Source organism: Ranitomeya variabilis, chromosome 2 (assembly GCF_051348905.1).
Source record: "Ranitomeya variabilis isolate aRanVar5 chromosome 2, aRanVar5.hap1, whole genome shotgun sequence".
Lineage (NCBI taxonomy): Eukaryota > Metazoa > Chordata > Amphibia > Anura > Dendrobatidae > Ranitomeya > Ranitomeya variabilis.
This window is the reverse complement of record NC_135233.1, coordinates 429,048,084-429,069,558: the sequence shown is the minus strand read 5'-3', so window position 1 is coordinate 429,069,558 and position 21,475 is coordinate 429,048,084. Positions and strand designations below refer to the sequence as shown.

Genomic DNA, 21,475 nt, shown 5'->3' with positions numbered 1-21,475 from the left:
GCAATGTTTTACAATGGTAACCAGGGTAAATATCAGGTTACTAAGCGCAGGGCCGCGCTTAGTAACCCGATGTTTACCCTGGTTACCATTGTAAATGTAAAAAAAAAACAGTACATACTCACCTTCTGATGTCCGTCAGGTCCCTGGCCGTCTGCTTCCCGCACTGACTGTGAGCGCCGGCCGGCCGTAAAGCACAGCACAGCGGTGACGTCACCGCTGTGCTCTGCTTTTACTTTACGGCCGGCGCTCACAGTCAGTGCGGGAAGCAGACGGCCAGGGACCTGACGGACATCAGAAGGTGAGTATGTACTGTTTTTTTTTTACATTTACAATGGTAACCAGGGTAAACATCGGGTTACTAAGCGCGGCCCTGCGCTTAGTAACCCGATGTTTACCCTGGTTACCCGGGGACTTCGGCATCGTTGGTCGCTGGAGAGCCGTCTGTGTGACAGCTCTCCAGCGACCACACAGCGACGCTGCAGCGATCGGCATCGTTGTCGATATCGCTGCAGCAACGCTTAATGTGACGGTACCTTTAGGCTAGGAGTTGAACTAGATGGACTTAAAGTCTTCCTTCAATCTTAATAACTATGTTACTATATATATTGTATTTTTGGGGGGCAGCGGTCAAAACCAACAAGTTGTGAAATGAAACTTGCTTCAGGAAAGGCTCTTTCTTAGGAGAGTTTTTGAAGGAGTTTTTATTTTCATGAAGTGGTTTTCAAGAGTTTCAGAAAAGTTGAAAAGTTTTTTGTCCTGAAGGATTTATTTGCAGCCTTCTGATTGGACAATGTCCAGTTACAAGCAGATTCCAGCAGGATCTGCTTCACATAAATGACGTGCACTTGCTTTTTTTTCCCCACCAGGTGTTTTTCATAACTTAAAGTGAAAAACTTCTCAAAAAGCTCTGTATACATACAGTGGGTTTGGGTCTGTATTGTGTATTTGCTTACATAGGTGGTCTGTAAAGTGCTAGTGGTTTGGAGACTGGAGAGAATGGGGTCTATATACAATGAGGTACTAGTGTGGGATCTGTATACAGGTGTTCTGGTCTAGTGTCTGTATATGGAGGCATCTGGAATCTCTGTATAGGGAAGTACTGGTCTGGGGTCTGTAAATGGGGAAGGGGGTGGTCTGGTATCTATACAAGGGGCGTCTGAAATGAGGATCTCTGTGTAGGGAGGTATTGGACTGGAGTCTGTAAATGGGGAAGGGGGTGGTCTGGTATCTATCCAAGGGGCGTCTGAAATGAGGATCTGTGTGCAGGGAGGTACTGGTCTGGGGTCTGTATACAGAGGGGACTGGTCTGGGGTCCATATAAGTTTAATCAGTGGTCTCTCGCCTTTTTTCATTTTGAGGAATTTCCATTATATCATTTCTTTAAAATTAATACATTTTCACTGGAGAATTTGCAAACACCTTTTCTATATAAACCAGACATCTCATCGTCAGGGCAGAAACACCACCTATTCCTGTGCGGTGGACGGATCCCGCCTTTGGTAACTGGGTAAAGCTGGAGGTAACTTCATTCTTCGCACGTTCTGCAGTAATGATGCGATCGGCCGTCTCTTCGTATTTCTGGACCCCACAGCAGCTGACGGCACAGTAATAAATGCCACACACCATACGCCCCATGTGCTGGGAATGGCGGCAGAAATTCTATGGAGTGGATTATCACGATGTATCTATTTCTATGACGGGGTTAGATACCAATAAAAGCTAATAAGCACTTCCACATCTTATCCCGCCGGCTCTGCACAGCACGACAGGTGCCGGCTCTTTATATTCAGGCAATCCCTTTCAGCTCGATATAGATATTTTCCATAAAGTGAGAAAATCCGTCTCACTGTAACAATAATATTGTATCAGCCTTAAAAGGGAATTGCTCCATTAAAGCCCCCGTCACCGATCGTTCCCCGGCTGCTTTCTTCCCTGACTCCTCCATACGCAGGAGGATTTGGCTCAGCCGAGCGGCTCCTGTGTTCTTCATGAAACGAGTCCGGCAAAGACTTATCTCCCCGAAAGTACAAGGATGTGGGAAGTAAAAGTCAGGGGGTCCCATACACATTAGACTATCGGTTGATCATACTGATATTGGAGGGGTCGGACAGCTTTCAGCTAAGGTCTATGAGGGTCTTTAGTTACTAACTGCTCCAAAATGTATGAAGTGCGGCAATTTCACAAATAGAAATCTCCTGCCCTTTTATGTATACAGCTCCTATACAGACACATGTATCTCCATGGTCACAGACTACAAACAAACCCTGTGTAGTCGGATCCTGCAGTCATATGTCATACATAAAAAAGAGGGGTCAGAGCAAAGATTAAAATCCCCTCCCCCACTATCATGCACCTCCTCTCCCAACTCTCACAACCCCTAAACAACCTCCCCACCCCCCCACATCAGGGGCATAATCTGCATCTACAGACAAAGAGACAGATAATTATAGATAGATAATAAATAGATTTATAGATAGATAACAGATAACAGAAAGATAATAGATAGACAATAGATAGAAGATAGATAATAGATAGACAATAGATAGATAGACAGATAATAGATAGATAATAGATAGATGATAGATAATAGATAGATAGATGATAGATAGACAATAGATAATAGATAGAAGATAGATAATAGATAGATAATAATTAATATAATCTATCTAATTTACATAAAACTGTAACCTTTTCAAGAGCAATAGTAGCTGATATCTATCATCTTTCTATCTATTAATTATCTATCTATTATCTATATATCTATGCTGCTGTAAGTCATGGCCTGCATAAAAGCATTTCCACTTTTTTGTACCTGGATTTTGGGGTGCCGCCATTTCTTTTAGTTTTACAAATATTTATAGATTTGTGAAATAAATAGATATAAAATAATTAAGCAGATTTTAGATAATGGCGAGACAGAAGATGGATATTAGACCCTATTTATTGCTCCTTAAAACGTTTCCAGCTTAATATAAATTAACTGAGTTGAGCACATCAGCAGTCTGTGGCCTCCAGTCCAGAGCCCTGCGATCCTCCTCCTATCTGCCAACATCCCTGGCACTGTGTCATTATCGCGGTGTGTTGTGGTCTGTGGTGTGGATTACAGCCCTGTCACCCTCCTCCTCCTATCTGCCGACATCCCTGGAACTGTGTCATTATTGCGGTGTGTTGTGGTCTTTAGTCCAGGGCCCTGCGACCCTCCTATCTGCTAGCATCACTAGCACTGTGTCATTATAGTGGTGTGTTGTGGTCTCTGGTCCATAGCCCTGTGACCCTTCTCTTCCTATCTGCCGGCATCCCTGACACTGTGTTATTATTGCATTGTGTTGTGGTCTCTGGTCAAGAGCCCTGTGACCCTAATCTTCTTATCTGCTGGCATCACTGTCACTATGTCATTATAGTGGTGTGTTGTGGTCTCTGGTCCAGACCCTGCAAGCCTACTCCTTCTATCTGCCGACATCCCCTTGCACTGTGTCACTTATGAGGTGCATTGTGATCTCTGGACCAGAGCCCTGCGACCCTTCTCTTCCTATCTGCTGGCATCCCTGGCACTGTCTCATTACAGCGGTGTGTTGTGGTCTCTGGTCCAGAATCCTGCGACTCTCCACTTCCTATCTTCCGGCATCCCTGGCCCCATGTCATTACAGTGGTGTGTTGTGGTTTCTGGACCAGAACCCTGAGATCCTCCTATCTGCCGACATCCCTGGCACTGTGTCATTACAGTGGTGTGTTGTGCTTTCTGGACCAGAGCCCCGCAATCCTCCTCCTATCTGCCGGCATCCCTGGCACTGTGTCATTAGAGTGGTGTGTTGTGGTTTCTGGACCAGAGCCCTGCGATCCTCCTCCTATCTGCCGACATCCCTGGCACTGTGTCATTACAGTGGTGTGTTGTGGTTTCTGGACCAGAGCCCTGCGATCCTGCTATCTGCCGACATCCCTGGCACTGTGTCATTACATTGGTGTGTTGTGGTTTCTGGACCAGACCCTGCAAGCCTACTCCTTCTATCTGCCGACATCCCTGGCACTGTGTCATTACATTGGTGTGTTGTGGTTTCTGGACTAGAGCCCTGCAATCCTCCTATATGCCGACATCCCTGGCACTGTGTCATTATTGTGGTGTGTTGTGGTTTCTGGAAAAGAGCCCTGCGATCCTCCTCCTATCTGCCGACATCCCTGGCACTGTGTCATTACATCGGTGTGTTGTGGTTTCTGGACCAGAGCCCTGCGATCCTCCTATCTGCCGACATCCCTGGCACTGTGTCATTACAGTGGTGTGTTGTGGTTTCTGGACTAGAGCCCTGCGATCCTCCTATATGCCGACATCCCTGGCACTGTGTCATTATTGTGGTGTGTTGTGGTTTCTGGACCACAGCTCTGCGATCCTCCTCCTATCTGCCGACATCCCTGGCACTGTGTCATTACATCGGTGTGTTGTGGTGTCTGGACCAGAGCCCTGCGATCCTCCTCCTGCCGACCTCCCTGGCACTGTGTCATTACAGTGGTGTGTTGTGGTTCCTGGATCAGAGCCCTGCGATCCTCCTCCTATCTGCCAGCATCCCTGGCACTGTGTCATTACAGTGGTGTGTTGTGATCTCTGGACCAGAGCCCTGCGATCCTCCTCCTATCTGCCAGCATCCCTGGCACTGTGTCATTACATCGGTGTGTTGTGGTTTCTGGACCAGGGTCCTGTGAATCTTTTAAAATGAATAGATTCATTGTAAAGTATAAAATCCACTGACGCCAGATGATAATTCAGAGTCAAGAAGTGTATTAAATATAAGTAAAAACAGTTGTTATTGATGTAACACAGATAAAATACAGTACATGAGCATTCCTCATGCGAAATGTGGACGCTGACAGATTACCATATTATAATCACAATATGTAACTTGTCAGTAGATATCAAAGGATTGTGTGTATGAATCACCCACATAAAATACAAGAAAACCTTATAGGAATAACAAGGAGTATATTAACTTTAATGCTCTATATATACTGTATATATGCCTGAAAAGCAGGCACAGCTAGTGCCAAGCAAGGTGACACATCCCTGGAAGAAGAACAGGCAAAACGCGCGTCGGGGAGGGATGCTGATGGCAGAGGTAAACTCCTCTTAGGCATTGATACCATATCTGTTAAAGGATTTATTGCGTTCTCATAGCACCGGTAAAAACTGCTTGCTAAATGACTGTGCACATTTCTTCTGTATAATGTTCTGAGTTTATATACACAATCCTTTGATATCTATTGACATTTTACATATTGTGATCAATCATATTTGGCATGAGGTATCCTATTATGTACCGTATTTTATCTATGTTATATCAATAAAAAACGTTTTACTTCTATGTAATAACTGTGTATTATCATACCATCTGGATTTGATATTTTAATGAAATGTGACCTTGTTAGTTCAAGGAGATGGGGACAGATAAGTTCATTTATTCACTGTAAAGTGAAAAGTTCTGCAACTTTGTATAATAGTTTGTGCTATCGATTTACTGTTCAGGATCTCTGCTTGCAGTCATGTAACAGAAACCGTAGGGCAATTGCTAATGTCGGAGGTGCTGGGGGCGATCATGACAGAATATTCCTATATCATCCAAACATCTTGTTACATTTGTATCTGGAAAGTGTTTCATATTTTGTCGAGTCGCTCCCTCTCGTTTCTGAACTTCTGTTTTGAAAGATTTTACTGCCATCCAGAGGAGAACTGAGAAAAATTATTGGAGAATCGTGACTATCAGGTCGGTCACCAATCATCCTGCAATACTAGCATGAAAAGCAAGTAAGGGGAAACTACAGCGGGTGCAGGGGTTGCAGTCACACCCCGACCCTAGAGCCCAAAGGGTCCAATTCTTTTAAAGACCCGTGATATTTGGGGGTCCTCTTGGAGATTTTGCATGCTTCACCTATAGAAGAAGAGGGACGTGCGCCTATTTTCCATTGACACTATATGGACTATTTTTGCATTTTTTTTAATGATGGGGAAGCTGTAATCTCAGGAGGGGCACTGAGCGCGGGGGTTGTATTTATAGACGAGAGCAGCTGTAATTAGCTTAACATTACAGCATTTTAATATTCAGGCATTGCGCCGTATAGGAAAGCTGCAGCACTGACCTGCGGGTATTTGAAGAAGTCGTGCATGTGGATATATGTTTCATGAAATTCTATCTCCGAGCACAAAAACAATCTGTTTATAACTGTATCTTATATCAGAGGCCGGATAGCTTTACACCTCAGTGATACTACATGTGTCGCCTGTGGAAACCGTAATCTGCAGAAAAGGAAAAAAAAAACGTTTTACTCGGTACAATGTGTGCAGTGGCGGCATTTCTGCATTAGTGATATATATTTTTCAGTCAATATGAAAGGAGTGGACCCCCTGTCTCCAAGGACCCCAGGACAGCCACATGGATACATCTATACTATATGGTGCAATCGTTAGGATGCTTGGTTGTGATCTGAGCTGCGTAGGAGCAGCAAATATAATACGGGAGATTTCTTTTAGATTCAAGACTATTAGCTTATTGTTATCATTTTAGATGTTTTGGAGAATTAAAAATGGATGAAAAATAAAAATAACACTTAATGTAGAAAATCCATCAAAGATTTCAGGTTTTCTCAGTTATTCTTTTGATCCTATTTTGCCTCATGTTACAAGAAAAACTGAAGAAAAAAAAAAATCAATAAAGAAGTCCTTGTATGTCTCATGGGATCAACCATGTCTCCCTCATTCGCCTGACTAGCTTATTTGTGCCTGTAAGATGACTACCTGCAGCAGGTACCTTCTCCTTCTTAGTATCTTGTGTGTGGCTTTAAGACAGCTAGCTGCAGCAGGAACCTTCCCCTTCTTAGTATCTTGTGTGTGGCTTTAAGACAACTACCTGCAGCAGGAAACTTCCCCTTCTTCGTATCTTATGTGTGGGTTTTAGACAACTGCCTGCAGCAGGAACCTTCCCCTTCTTAGTATCTCATGTATGGCTTTAAGACAACTGCCTGCAGCAGGAACCTTCTAATTCTTAGCATCTTGTGTGTGGCTTTAAGACGACTGCCTGCAGCAGGAACCTTCACCTTCTTAGTATCTTGCGTGTGGCTTTAAGACAACTGCCTGCAGCAGGAAACTTCCCCTTCTTCGTATCTTATGTGTGGGTTTTAGACAACTGCCTGCAGCAGGAACCTTCCCCTTCTTAGTATCTCATGTATGGCTTTAAGACAACTGCCTGCAGCAGGAACCTTCTAATTCTTAGCATCTTGTGTGTGGCTTTAAGACGACTGCCTGCAGCAGGAACCTTCACCTTCTTAGTATCTTGCGTGTGGCTTTAAGACAACTGCCTGCAGCAGGAACCTTCCCCTTCTTCGTATCTTATGTGTGGCTTTAAGACAACTGCCTGCAGCAGGAACCTTCCCCTTCTTAGTATCTCGTGTGTGGCTTTAAGACAACTGCCTGCAGCAGGAACCTTCCCCTTCTTAGTATCTCGTGTGTGGATTTAAGACAACTGCCTGCAACAGGAACCTTCCCCTTCTTAGTATCTCGTGTGTGGCTTTAAGACAACTGCCTGCAGCAGGAACCTTCCCCTTCTTCGTATCTTATGTGTGGCTTTAAGACAACTGCCTGCAGCAGGAACCTTCCCCTTCTTAGTATCTCGTGTGTGGCTTTAAGACAACTGCCTGCAGCAGGAACCTTCCCCTTCTTAGTATCTCGTGTGTGGATTTAAGACAACTGCCTGCAACAGGAACCTTCCCCTTCTTAGTATCTCGTGTGTGGCTTTAAGACAACTGCCTGCAGCAGGAACCTTCCCCTTCTTAGTATCTCGTGTGTGGCTTTAAGACAACTGCCTGCAGCAGGAACCTTTCCTTCCTCATTGTCTTGTATGCGGCTGGAAGAGAACTGGTTGCAGCAGAAACCTCCCAATTCTCACTGTCCAGTGAATGCCTGTAAGACAACTGGAGCAGGAACCTTCCCCTTCTTGCTGTCTGTGTATACCCAAAGGCAAATGTCTTCAGCAAGAGCCTCCCTCTCCTAAGTGTCCTGTGTGTGCCTGTAAGACTTCTGCCTACAGCAGGAACCTTTCCCTTCTCACTGTCCCATGTATGGCTGTAAGACAACTGGCTGCAGGAGGAGCCTCTCCCTCCTCAGTGTTCTGTGTATGCCTGTAAGGGCTTGTTTCCATTTGCGAGAAACACGTCCGTGTCTCGCATGTGGAAACCAAGCTCTGGTGCCGGCACGTGGGAGCGGAGTGTGCGGCCGCATAGCAACACATGGAGCCGCACGCTCCGCTCTGGAGTGCCGGCTCCACAGCTTGGTTTCCACATGCGAGATACGGACGTGTGCCTCGCATGTGGAAATGAGCCCCAAGACCACTACCTGTGGCAGAAGCCTCTCCCTCCTCACTGTCCCATGTGTGTCTGTAAGACAACCTCTGCCTAGTCTGCAGTAGGATATAAATATGAAGCCTTGCCTCCTTGGTTAAAACTTAGCCATTTTCCAGATGAATAGGGAACAGGTCAGCAGCAGATTAACCTCTGAAGATCTATTTCCAATTGACAAACCATAGGATGGGGAGCAAATTTATCTCAATTTGATCATTAGGGAACTGTGACCCTCTAAGGCACCAGGGCTGAGATATGACACCGGGGGCTCGAGTGTGACACTGGGGCGCGAGCGTAACAATGGAGCTCGGACGTGACACGGGACTCGGATGTCGCACGGGAGCTCGGATGTGACACCGGGGCTCGGACATGACACCGGGGCTCAGGCGCGACACAGGGACTCAGACGTGACACTGGGGCTCGGACGTGACACCGGGGCCCAGACGTGACAACTACCCCTGCATTTCTATATCTACATTGCTGGTCCTAAAACGAGTTTGTGTAAAACACTCCAACACATGACATATCTCTGCAAGTCAGAATTTTGTACAGATCAGTCTTCTATCCCTTCTGTCAGATCCATCATCAACCAAATCACCAGGGTTAGGACTTCAGATGATGGGTGAGAAGTTACAATTTTCCTAATCCACCTGAAAAATATTTGTTTAAAGGTTTGGGCTGGTGTTATTAGTCTGGGGTCTCCCACCCTCCTCGCGCCAGAGTACACTGCAGGGGTCTGGTAATTTGAGATTTGGAGCCTTTGTTGGGTGTTCACACTGGAGGTAGTATCTGCACAATGGACAGAGATGTAATAAAGGTGCTCAATGGTGACACTCACCCTTTTTATTAGTGGCTCTTTTACCCTTTAGTCTACCCAGAATCTCTTCCGACCTTCTGCGTGACTTCACGGGCAGATTTCAGGCATTTTCAATCAAACCTAAAGTCTTGTCTGTAGTTTCTTGCCTTTAGATGGTGAAGGCCGGTAGGGCCGGATTATGGACAGAAGGGGCAACTGGCCGGGACCTGCCCTATTCAGAGGTTTTACCATTTTATGTTACGCCATCTATTCTAAATGTATTTTTCCAAATGACATTGAACCGAAGCTGAAGTAGCTGCTGTAGTATAATGAATACAGCACTACTGTGCAGAAAGATTTATGCAGCCATATTATGTGGTCATTGTGTTTGTGTGGGCACTAAATGGTGTTATTTCGGCACTTATTATAAAGGTACTATATGTTTTCTACAGTATATGGCAATATTATATAGGTTTTACATTACTGTATTATGTGGGCACTGTGTTTAGCGTAGTTACACTTGGCACTGGATGGCAGTATTATTTTGCCACACAGAGCACTGTCTGGTTCTGTAGGTGTATGGCATTAATATGTAAAGTTTATAGAGCCATATTATGTGGCCTTTATTTTTACATGGGCAACAAATGGTAGTATTATTTTGGCAATTTTAATAAGGTGCTATTTTTACATGTTTTCTACAGTATATGGTAATATTATATAGACTTTATATGACTCTATTATCTGGGTACTGTGTTTAATGTAGTTTTACTTGCCAATGGATGTTGGTATTATTTTGACAAGATTAGAAAGGTACCTATATGACACTTGTTTACTACAGTGAATAGCATTAATAATTAAGATTTATACAGCCATATTGTGTCAGCACTGTGTTTGAATGGGGAATATATGGTAGTAGTATTCTGGCACTGGATGGTAATATTATTGTATCACTGGTAGGTGGCATTATTTTGGCACTGGTAGGTGGTATTATTTTATACAGTGGATGGGGCTATTATTTTGACACCATTGTTTACTACGGTATATAGCATTAATATGTAAGATATATACAGCCATATTATGTCACCACTGTGTTTGCATGGGCAATATATGGTAGTATTATTCTGGCACTGGATGATGGTATTATTTTGGCACTAGATGATAGTATTACTTTTGTCACTGGATGGTGGACTTATTTTGGCCCTAAATTGTGGTGTTATTTTGGCACTGGTAGATGGTATTATTTTGGCAATGGTAGGTGGTATTATTTTGGCACTGGATAGTGGTATTATTTTGGCACTGGATGGTGGTATTATTTTGGCACTGGTAGCTGGTATTATTTTGGCACCAGATGGTGGTATTATTTTAGCACTGGATGGTGGTTTTAGTTTGGTACTGGTAGGTGGTATTATTTTGGCACTGGATGGTGGAATTATTTTGGCACTGGATGGTGGTATTACTTTGGCACTGGATGGTGGTAATTATTTGGGCATGTGTAATAAGGATATTTGTTTACTACAGTTTGGGACACTATATGTCGGGTTTAATCAGCTATATTATGTGGGCACTGGCACTAAAGAGTGGTATTATCTTGGTCCTATCTGACATTGATATTTATTTACTGTAGTGTACGGCGTTCTCTGTAAGCTTCCTAGGGCTTTACCATACAGTCACAGTTTATTGCAGTTTTACTTGGCACTGGAAGGCAGTATTATTTATGCAGATATCAGCTATTCTGAACGTTTCATGTCATTTTCACCTATTCCACAAATGCAGGGGCTCACGTGCCTTTCTTAACCCCTGATCTTACTCCGACCCAGCACACTGTTGTGTTTTATGCTTCTTTTATATGCTTGTAGGGCCGTTTAACACTTGCACATTCAGGCCACATCTGACACAGTCACTGACCACCTAATGAGAAAGACATTATCACAGAGGGGTGAAGTGATCTGTGAAGGATCTGAGATCACTACAGGTCCACAGGGTGGATGAGATGTGTGTCAGTAAGGCAGTCGTGCCGAAAATGACGACTCGTTGTCACTGCAGTGGCTTCTGTTTGCACCTCCTTCTCAGATGGCAAGTAGCTGTAGGTCCCAGTCCTACATGGGACTATTATTATCTTGCCCATTCATCGCCGGCACCCGCCTCTTTCACAGCCTGATGATAGTCGGCCTCTACCATTCTAACCTTTTTTATAGATGCGGTAACTTGTGCTGAAGTCATTACAAGGTAATTACAAGGTTAAAGGTTTTTTACTTCCGATGCAGTAATAAAAATGAGAAAACCGAGAGAGAAAAAGCAGAATATGCCGGGGGCCTACTGTACAAATTATATTATAATAGTCGTAACCTCAAAATACTCAGCAGAAAAAGGAAACTACAGTAATCAAATGAGCTTCCCTGGACAAAAATACGACACGGCAAGCTCTAAAAAAAATAATAATAATTGCTCACCTTGCCGATCTTCTGCCCACCAATAATTGCACTTCTTGTCCCAGTTGTATGGACAATGATGTGATCGCCCAGAACAGGCAAGTGACCACTGCAGCCAATCATTGGCAAATGCTTGTCCCAACCGGCTGAGTAAGAGTAAGAATAGGGACCAGCTAAGTATCCAGACAAAATCAGAAAAGGAGTGGCGGGGGATAGGTAAGCTACGTAATGATATTTTTATATTTTTCGGAGATTGATTTGTTGTTGTTTTTTTAAATAAATTTCCAAAATTGTAAAAATCTTTTTTTTTAAATTTCTAAAATCAGTCCCACGATCTTTTCTGAGGGATGCATCCCTCTTCCTTCTCCTATTGGTCAGGAAGGCGGTGTGCTCCTGATGATTGACAATCGCACCAGGGGCATGGCTGAGCCCTTGGCCCAATCTGCGATGCTCCATCTTTGCCTCTGCAGCAGTGGAGGAGCACAGGGGAACTGAAGTCGGCCGGATGCAGTGTTCGGTCCAGTTTCTGGGCACTGCTTACAGGCTGTATAATATAGAGCTTGTATGTGCTGCACTCTTGCCTAGAAGACTTCAGTGGTGGCGATAACCTATGAGTGAATCATTAATAAGAGGAAATCTGAGAAATTGCTTCTGTTTTTCTTTGCAATTTTACCAATTTAATACAATGGAACTAACCCCAATTTGTGGAATTACTGCAGATTTTCATAGTGGCTTTCACCCTTCGCAACACAACAATGATTGCTCTAAAATCTGTAAAAATGCATATTTACCACAAATTTGATGCAATGTTGTATAACAAATCCGCAGCCAGAGATATCTGCTGCATCTGTGTGACACGGCTCCGGGGCTTTGGTCTCCCATTAACAGTGGCTGGCGGAACAATTGTGGCAAAAATTAACCAAGTCTGATTTATTTTTCTATGTTGGTGATTTCCTGGAAGAGTCTGAAGCCTCGTATACACCACAAATCACTGGTGATCAACCCCAAAATCTGCAGCCATATTTATGTATATACTACGACTACTGACTTCCCAATCAGCACCATGGACAGAGGAAGGGATAAGCTCCACCACATTCGGATCCTTCAGACGGAACCTGAAAACTCATCTCTTCAGGAAAGCCTACAGCCTGCACTGACCCCGCTGCCTCCTCATCACCACCGAAGCTACCGCCTCACCAACACCGGAGCTGCTACAACCCCCAACCTACTGTCTCCTTCCCCATAATCCTGTAGAATGTAAGCCCGCAAGGGCAGGGTCCTCTTCCCTCTGTATCAGTCTGTCATTGTAAGTTTACTGTAAGCGATATCTGTAACTTGTATGTAACCCCTTCTCATGTACAGCACCATGGAATCAATGGTGCTTTATAAATAAATAATAATAATAATAATAATGAGAAGCGCTGGCATTTTGTAGGGTAATGGTAAGAAGAGCAGATCTGCTGACCATTAATGGTTTATGCACGGCTCGGTCACATACCCGGAGGCCATATGGGCACTGAAATGGCTGCAGCTAGTAGTTGTGACCCAGCAATTGCAGAGTATTAGGAGGATGAATTGGGAGATTGTGTTTCTAGATATTTCTTATCCTTTAGGTTGGATTTCTTTGTGCATACTTTCAATCCTTGTGCAAGACAGAGCACCACGGGCAGCACACGGACCGAAAATACACTCCCCCGAGCTCAGTCTCACTAGGCGTTCAGATGGGAGTAATTATGGCCCATGTGCTGTCTGTGAGCACAATGGACAGCGCCGTGGACCGCACATGGGCAGCACCTCGGACTGCACAATGGCAGCGTGACTGACTGCACAATGGCAGCGTGATGGACCGCACATGGACAGCATGAGGAACCACACAAGCACAGTGCGATGGACTGCACACGGACAAAAAGAGGGACTGCACACGGATAGTATGAGGGACGGCACAAACATAGCGCGATGGACTGCACAGGGACTGCACAATGGACTGCACACAGATAGCATGAACAACCGCATAAGCATAGCATGATGGACTGCAAAGGGACTGCATGAGGGACTGCACAAAAACAGCAAGAGGGACTGCACACGGACAGCAAAAGGGACTGCACACGGACAGCAAGAGGGACTGCACACGGATAGCAAGAGGGGTGGACTGCACACGGACAGCAAGAGGGACTGCACATGGACAGCATGAGGGACTGCACATAGATGGCATGAAGGACTGCACACAGACAGCAAGAGGGACTGCACACAGACAGCAAGAGGGACTGCACATGAACAGAATGAGGGACTGCACACAGACAGCAAGAGGGACTGCACACAGACAGCAAGAGGGACTGCACACAGACAGCAAGAGGGACTGCACACAGACAGCATGAGGGACTGCACAGACAGCATGAGGGACTGCACACAGACAGCATGAGGGACTGCACACGGACAGCATGAGGGACTGCACACGGACAGCATGAGGGACTGCACACGGATAGCATGAGGGACTGCACACGGACAGCATGAGGGACTGCACACGGACAGCAAGAGGGACTGCACACTGACAGCAAGAGGGACTGCACACGGACAGCATGAGGGACTGCACACGGACAGCATGAGGGACTGCACACGGACAGCATGAGGGACTGCACACAGAAAGCATGAGGGACTGCACACGGACAGCAAGAGGGACTGCACATGAACAGAATGAGGGACTGCACACAGACAGCAAGAGGGACTGCACACAGACAGCAAGAGGGACTGCACACAGACAGCAAGAGGGACTGCACACAGTCAGCAAGAGGGACTGCACACAGACAGCAAGAGGGACTGCACACAGACAGCATGAGGGACTGCACACAGACAGCATGAGGGACTGCACACAGACAGCAAGAGGGACTGCACACGGACAGCATGAGGGACTGCACACGGACAGCATGAGGGACTGCACACGGACAGCAAGAGGGACTGCACACTGACAGCAAGAGGGACTGCACACTGACAGCAAGAGGGACTGCACACGGACAGCATGAGGGACTGCACACGGACAGCATGAGGGACTGCACACGGACAGCATGAGGGACTGCACACGGAAAGCATGAGGGACTGCACCTGGACAGCATGAGGGACTGCACACAGACAGCAAGAGGGACTGCACACAGACAGCAAGAGGGACTGCACACGGACAGCATGAGGAACTGCACACGGACAGCATGAGGGACTGCACACAGACAGCAAGAGGGACTGCACACGGACAGCAAGAGGGACTGCACACGGACAGCAAGAGGGACTGCACACGGACAGCATGAGGGACTGCACACGGACAGCATGAGGGACTGCACACGGACAGCAAGAGGGACTGCACATGAACAGAATGAGGGACTGCACATGTGCTAGTGAGCAATTTTCTACACAGTTGAAAGTGGCAGCATTCCTTAATCCGTTCAGACTAACACTTTACAGCACGGACACATGCATTATTACGGTAACTCAAATTTTCAGGCGAAATTGGACCACTGAACTCAATTGGTTCTTCCAAAAAATGGGGACTATATAAACATTATCTATATGGAACCAGTAAACAAAAATAACCTAAAGTCATACACGCGTGATTTTAGCATAATAATGTTGAAAAAAATTGCTTGTTCTTCAGGAAACAAAGCTGACTTTTTTTATATTCTTGTCTGAACGCAGTCTTAGGCTACACTGTACACCGGTTGGTGACTGCGTCCATGGGCAGCTGTTTGCGCTTTCTTAAGTTACGAACAGGCGTGCCAGCTACATGCCATTTGGCACAACTGAAATTAGAAATTCTTCGCAGGCAAAATGGAGTACACTAGAGCATGCTGTGGTGATCTTTTCCAGAAACCACTCATGTGCACCGGCTTACGGACTTTCCTGTCCACATTGCTGTCAGTGTGTGGTCAATTCTGAACACAGGCCAAAAAAAAAACCTGGCCGTTAGGGTTAAATGTTCATTGGTCACTGGAGACTTGATAATTGTAGATGTCTTTTGCGGAATCTTACAATCGAGGTCAAGTAGATCGATCTGTAGAGACGACAAAGCAATGCGTCAACCCGTAGGTGGCTCTGTACGGCACAACGGGAGGATAAAACAACCGTGAAGAGGTTAATAATCCTTGGTGAACGTCTAACTTCAATAAAATAAAGGGGGATCATGGCTGAATGTCTACAGGAACCGTGTAATTACTACCGAGGAGATAATGGCAGTGGTGAAGTTTCTCTTGTCAGACGTTCCTAATTACCGTCTAACGGGGCATCTAACGATAAAAGATAACATTGATCCTTAAGAGGAAGGAACTATTTAATGAACGTAGGCCGACAATTACTCCAGGATCTGAGAAATCGTGATGTACAAAACAATGAGCGAGCTCCTTACCGTGCAGGAGCGTTCACCGCGCAGATCCATCACCCAAAGCTCGTGGGAGGCAGCCATTCTTCAACCAGGATCATATATATGTACAGTAAAACCTCTCCAAAAGACCACCTCTACCAGAGGACCACACTGTTATCCAGACCATTTGTACCAAATACTAAGCATACTGCCCATCGTCTTAGGGAAGCCCACCCTACTCAAAGACCATTTTTTCTATAACATTTTGGGATGCTGTTTTAAAAAACTTTCATTGCATAAGTAAGTTGAAGGGGTTACCCCCTTAAGACATCTGGATATCTGGAGACCCCACTCTCTAGGCCTTGGATATGCTCTGGAGGACTCAGCACAATCATCTAGAACTTGTTTGCTCATCTACTTGAATAAGTGACCTGTAATACTACATTTCTCCAGCAGTGGCCACTGTAGGAGAAACGTATGTCTGTTCTGAGCTACTCTTGGCGATCACAGGTTATCAATGGAGTTTTCAGCTTTCAAATCCACTAGATTAGCTAACCATGAGCAGATGGACATTTAGAAAAGTGTTTCTCCTGAGGGGATAACCCAGGGATGTAGCTGTAGGTAACAATCCAACAAGGCAGGGCACTTCTGCTTGAGGGGGTACAAACACTGCCAATATAACTGGGGCATAATTACGTAGGGGTCTTATTACAAACTTTACATAAAGGCTCAGAGGGATTACAAGAACCCAAAAATACTACAATACGTCACCAAATATTATCGCTGTAATGTAGCGGTTGAATGCCCCCTCAAAAGCACAAATTCACAGTGCTGTTATAATGTGAGCTTTATATTGAGGGGTTGTTCGAAATGTAAAAAAAACAAAAAACATGGCTGTGGTGATGAAAAAAATTAATGAACAAAGTTCTAAAAAATATTACTATTTTTTTTTTTTAAAGTTTGCCCCCTTTTTTCACAATTAAAAATAAATAATTTTAAAATATAAAAAAATAAACATATTTGGCAACAAATAAAAGGCCAATCTGTCAAAATATTAAATTATTTTTATAATTTTTAAATTATAAAAATGAAATAAAACATGATTGTTAAAGTGTATGCACTCCAAAATTGTGCCAATAAAAACTACAGCTCAGTGAACAAAAAAACAAGACGGAAAAATAAAAAAAGTTACAGGTATCAGATATGACGAAACAAAGCAACTTTTTTTTTTAGAATAATATATTAAATAATTACATGAATTCAAAATAAAATAAAATAAATTAATAATAATAAAAATATAAGTAAACAACCTATACAAGTTTGGCCAGGAGAATCAGGATGTTGTGTAACACCATTAAAAAAAGGCCAAAAGACAATAGCAGAATTTCATTTTTTTTCATTATTTCACTGCTCTTGGAATTTTTCTTCCCTGATTTTCAGTACATTACATGGTAAAGTGAATGGCGTCATCCAAAAGGATGACTTGTACTACAAAAAACAAGTCCTCGTATGGCGATGTGGATGGAGAAATAAAAAAAAAAAAAAATTGTTCTTAGAAAAAAAGAGAAGATAAAATGAAAGCGCAAATCCAAAAAGTGGTTAAATAAAAGTATAATAAATGTCCTAAAATCAACGGCAACACGACACCGCTAATGAAAGCCGCGTTCATTCAGTTAGAAGCCACCCAGCTATATACATAAGGGATAAAGTATCCGCGAGGAAAGGATTTGAGATGATCATTGGTGACATAGTTTGGATGTTACTTACGTAAGTGCATTTCACGAAGATTTACAGCCCCTGAATCTGCTTCTCTTTTAATCCCAGGGATCTTGCCAAAGATATCCTTATTCCTCACAAGACACTGCTGCTGCCAAAATACAGAAACTGGAGTCGTTTGACCTGGCACACCCCATATGATGTTATATGCTGGCTCCGGGGGGAGGCAGATCCATATTTCAGCCCTCAATGTTCGCTGTAGAGGGCTGTTCTCATTACCGAAAAATAAAAAAATATTTACCTTCATGAATTCGGAGATTCAACGTCATTTCTAGAGTAGAAATACATGAAATATAGGTGCAGCTATAGGGGATGCATATCTAGCAATCAATCCCTGACCCCAGCACCTGAGACGAGGTGGGCCTATTACAGATTTTGCATTGACCCATGGGGTTACAATTTACACCTTTGCATGAAATAAAAAGTAAATTGTAGCAAAATCGCAGATTACAACACATTTTTCCGACCAACTTTCTTGTCACTTATTTCCACGACCAAGCGATTTTTCACCCACTTGACTCAAGAGTAGATTTCTGCACACATGTATATGTTGATCACCGATCACTTATGGCTCTTTAACACTGAACCATGTAAACCACATGGGACCATAGTAAGAGGATCACTTCGCTTAATGATCAAGATGAATAGAATCTGAGTTGTTGTGATTTAGATCGAATTAAGCATAAAAGTTTGGTTTTTAGGCCCAGGAAGAAGTTAGAGAAAAAAAATATTACTGACTTCGCCCCTCACCTGTTCTGGGGCTGCTGCTCTTCGTCTGGTCAGCTGCTGGCTTACTCCCTCCCTCTCGCTCCAGTCTTCTTTTCCATCTTCCATCAGACTAGTCCTCAAGTGATATCAGACGTCCCATGAGGCTTACTGAACACCAGAAGTGCCAAGAATGAAGAAGACTGAAGATTAATCTTCTCTTCTGAGTTGGAGGGAGGAAATGAGCCAGTGGAGGACCAGGTGGAGAACTGTGCCACTATGATAGGTCAGAGGAGGTAAGTTTATTTATTGCTTTTCTTTTTGGAGAGACCTCAAGCAGCAGAACAATCTGCAAGTTGAATTTCTCTGCCATATCTGTGCTAATATCATTTTGGCTGTTTTGCTCATTGCTACTCAGGGAGTAGACAAGGGGAGGTTTGTTGACTGTGATGTTTGATTACAATTTTAGAACATAGCTAAGTCAAGAGTCAAGAAATGTTGATGCTTGATGGCGGGGGCTCGGTGATGCCTACAATGAAGCATGGCCGGGGGCTTGATGATGACTGCAGTGAAGTCTGGTGGGGGCTCAGTGATGCCCTCAGCAAAGTATGAAGGAGGCTCGGTGATGCCCCCTGTGAAGCACGGTGGAGGCTCAGTAATACCAACAGTAAAGCATAATGGGGGCTCAGTGATTCCTATAATGAAGCATGGTGTGGGGTCTTGATAATGACTACAATGTAGCATGGCAGGAGCTCAATAATGTCTACAGTAAAGCATGGCAGTGTCTTGATGACTACAGTGAAGCATGGTGGGGGCTTGTTGATGTCTACAATGAAGCGCAGCAGGGGATTGGTAAAGCCTACAGTGAAGCATGGTGGGGGATCAGTGATACCTTCAGAAAAGCAGGGTGGAGGCTCAGTGATGCCAACAGTAAAACATGACGGGTGCTCAGGGATTCCTACAATGAAGCATTGGGTAAGCTCGATAATGACTACAGTGCAGCATCATAGGGGTTTGGTGAAATCTAGTGTAAATTCTAAAAAAAAGCTTAAGATTCCTCAGGAACGCTGCCAGATACTGGCGCTGGTGATGCATCATTTAGGCGGCAGGTCCCACCAGCCAAAGTGGCTTTACTAAGTACTAAAGACACTTGTTATGAAGGGGAAAATAATCCTGACACAGCTGGAGTCAAGAAAACATGCATTTTGTGGTGGATTTAAATAACCACTTGTTATTTTTGTTGTATTGAGCTTTTTATATTGTTCTTGTTTCTTTGTTGTTGTTTTTTGCAAAGGGTAGAAAATTGGTAAATTTTGTTAATAAACCAAATTTGCAATGGGCAAGGATGATTACGATTGCAGCTGTAAGATATACAAAGGTCTTATTCAGATCCCCCTACATAAATGCTGAGAAATTGATCACAGGGGGTCTATAATCGGACCCCCATCTATTGGCAACAGCTGCGAGTGACTCCATAGGTAGAAATAGACGCTTCGGTTGACACTTATGTTATGTAAAGTTTATATATGTGTTATGTAAAGTTTATGATAATGATAATGACCAAATGGTCATTAGTGAATATTTTTTCTAAAAAATATTTTCCTCCAAATTTTCCATTTTTTTCTTTATGGATAAAAATTGGTCGTGCCGTACCCGATACAAACTAAGAGGACCCATCAACAAATTTGTCATCAGTTTTTCAAATATATATCTGAAAAAAAATGTAAACCCTTTTCCTCATTGGCCAATCACTTCACGGTAGCCTCCATTTTTTAACAATCCAACCCCTGGACGGTCCGGTAATTGGTGGCATCATAGGTTCAGATGATTCACATCTTCTGCAGTGGTGATAAAATACATGTGTCACATCTTTTTGGAAATCCCGTAACTGAAGGCTTGATGGCCTTCAAAAAAAACAAGACAAAACAATGGTATCTTCAGACAAGAAGGGAAACAAAATATCTTTCTAATAGTCAAAGGACAATGGAGCAGTTGTCGGAGGGACACCATATGCATCACAAATAACGTGAAATTGACCTCCTTTGATTTGGCTTTCTCTGTTATTAGGGGCCTTTGATAGATGCCATAGACTATTGTGCCCGGTTTCTGCAATACTCCGCTGCCTCTGACATGTGTCATCGCTACATGGATGGAGATAATAAGGTTTTTTTTATCTGGACGGGAGCTTACAAGCGGACAGATCTATACAGTGCACCGAGATCAAATAGAGCAACGGTTTGTGTGCATGTCCGACTGATGTGCAACACTTAGAAAGGCAACGGACCTGAGACAAGGAGGCCTCCTTAGTCCCACCAAAGATCCTTGGGGTTCAGCCCTCCAGAGCAGCCCGCATTCCAGCCAAGCCCCTTCTCCTGGGGTCTGCGCCTTTAGCTAATAGAGAATCACCCAGACGTGAACGTGAGAAAGTCTGACATGCCGGGCTCCTGGAATATGAGATAAAGGAGGAACCTTCTTGTTTGCCTTCACCCAGATAAATTAAAACATAAAAAAACCTCATGTTTTGTCCAAGTGACACATTTAGATGGACAAGTAATTGCTCCCTCCTTCCTCAGCAATCAAGAAAAGATCAAAGTCACATTCATGCGGGCCGACCCGCCCCGGTAACCGGCCACAATCTCTATGACATATGGTTGCCAAAAATTGACTGAGAAGATAATGGTCTAATGAAAAACCAAAATGACCAGAGGGTCTTTAATGCAAGAAAGTTTCATATGCGGAAATTAGTGTAGCCACCAAACTCTGAAACGTTGGGTTGGGTTCTGAAAACATTATGGTTGTACATCCGTGTAGACCCAAGACTGCAAGGATCCAACATAATTATAAGGGATCGGCAGAGGGTATTCTGGAGTACCTGCAATGGTAGGCCACAAAGGTCTAGTTGAAAGCAACGCCGTTTGGAGCCAATCGCTTGCCCTTGGGGTCTATTTCTTGTAGGATGACCCAGAAGAAACCAATTAGATCTTATTGATGATCTTTCCCATAAGAAAGGATATGACGCACAATGACGTGGATATTCTGGAGAGATGGAAGGTGACC

At 44.1% G+C, this 21,475-nt stretch overlaps 1 long non-coding RNA gene across 5 annotated transcripts in view; it reads right to left on the bottom strand.

Annotated features, from left to right (window-relative positions):
- The window catches only part of LOC143806426 (uncharacterized), a 269,413-nt gene that overhangs the window by 123,397 nt on the left and 124,541 nt on the right, over positions 1-21,475 (bottom strand). The window contains exon 5 of one of the 5 annotated variants that reach the window (XR_013221454.1): positions 11,406-12,206. The exons of the other annotated variants lie outside the window; for them this stretch is intronic. This is a non-coding gene — a long non-coding RNA (uncharacterized LOC143806426). Of the gene's footprint in view, positions 1-11,405; positions 12,207-21,475 lie in introns of those variants that run through there. 5 annotated transcript variants of the gene reach the window in all.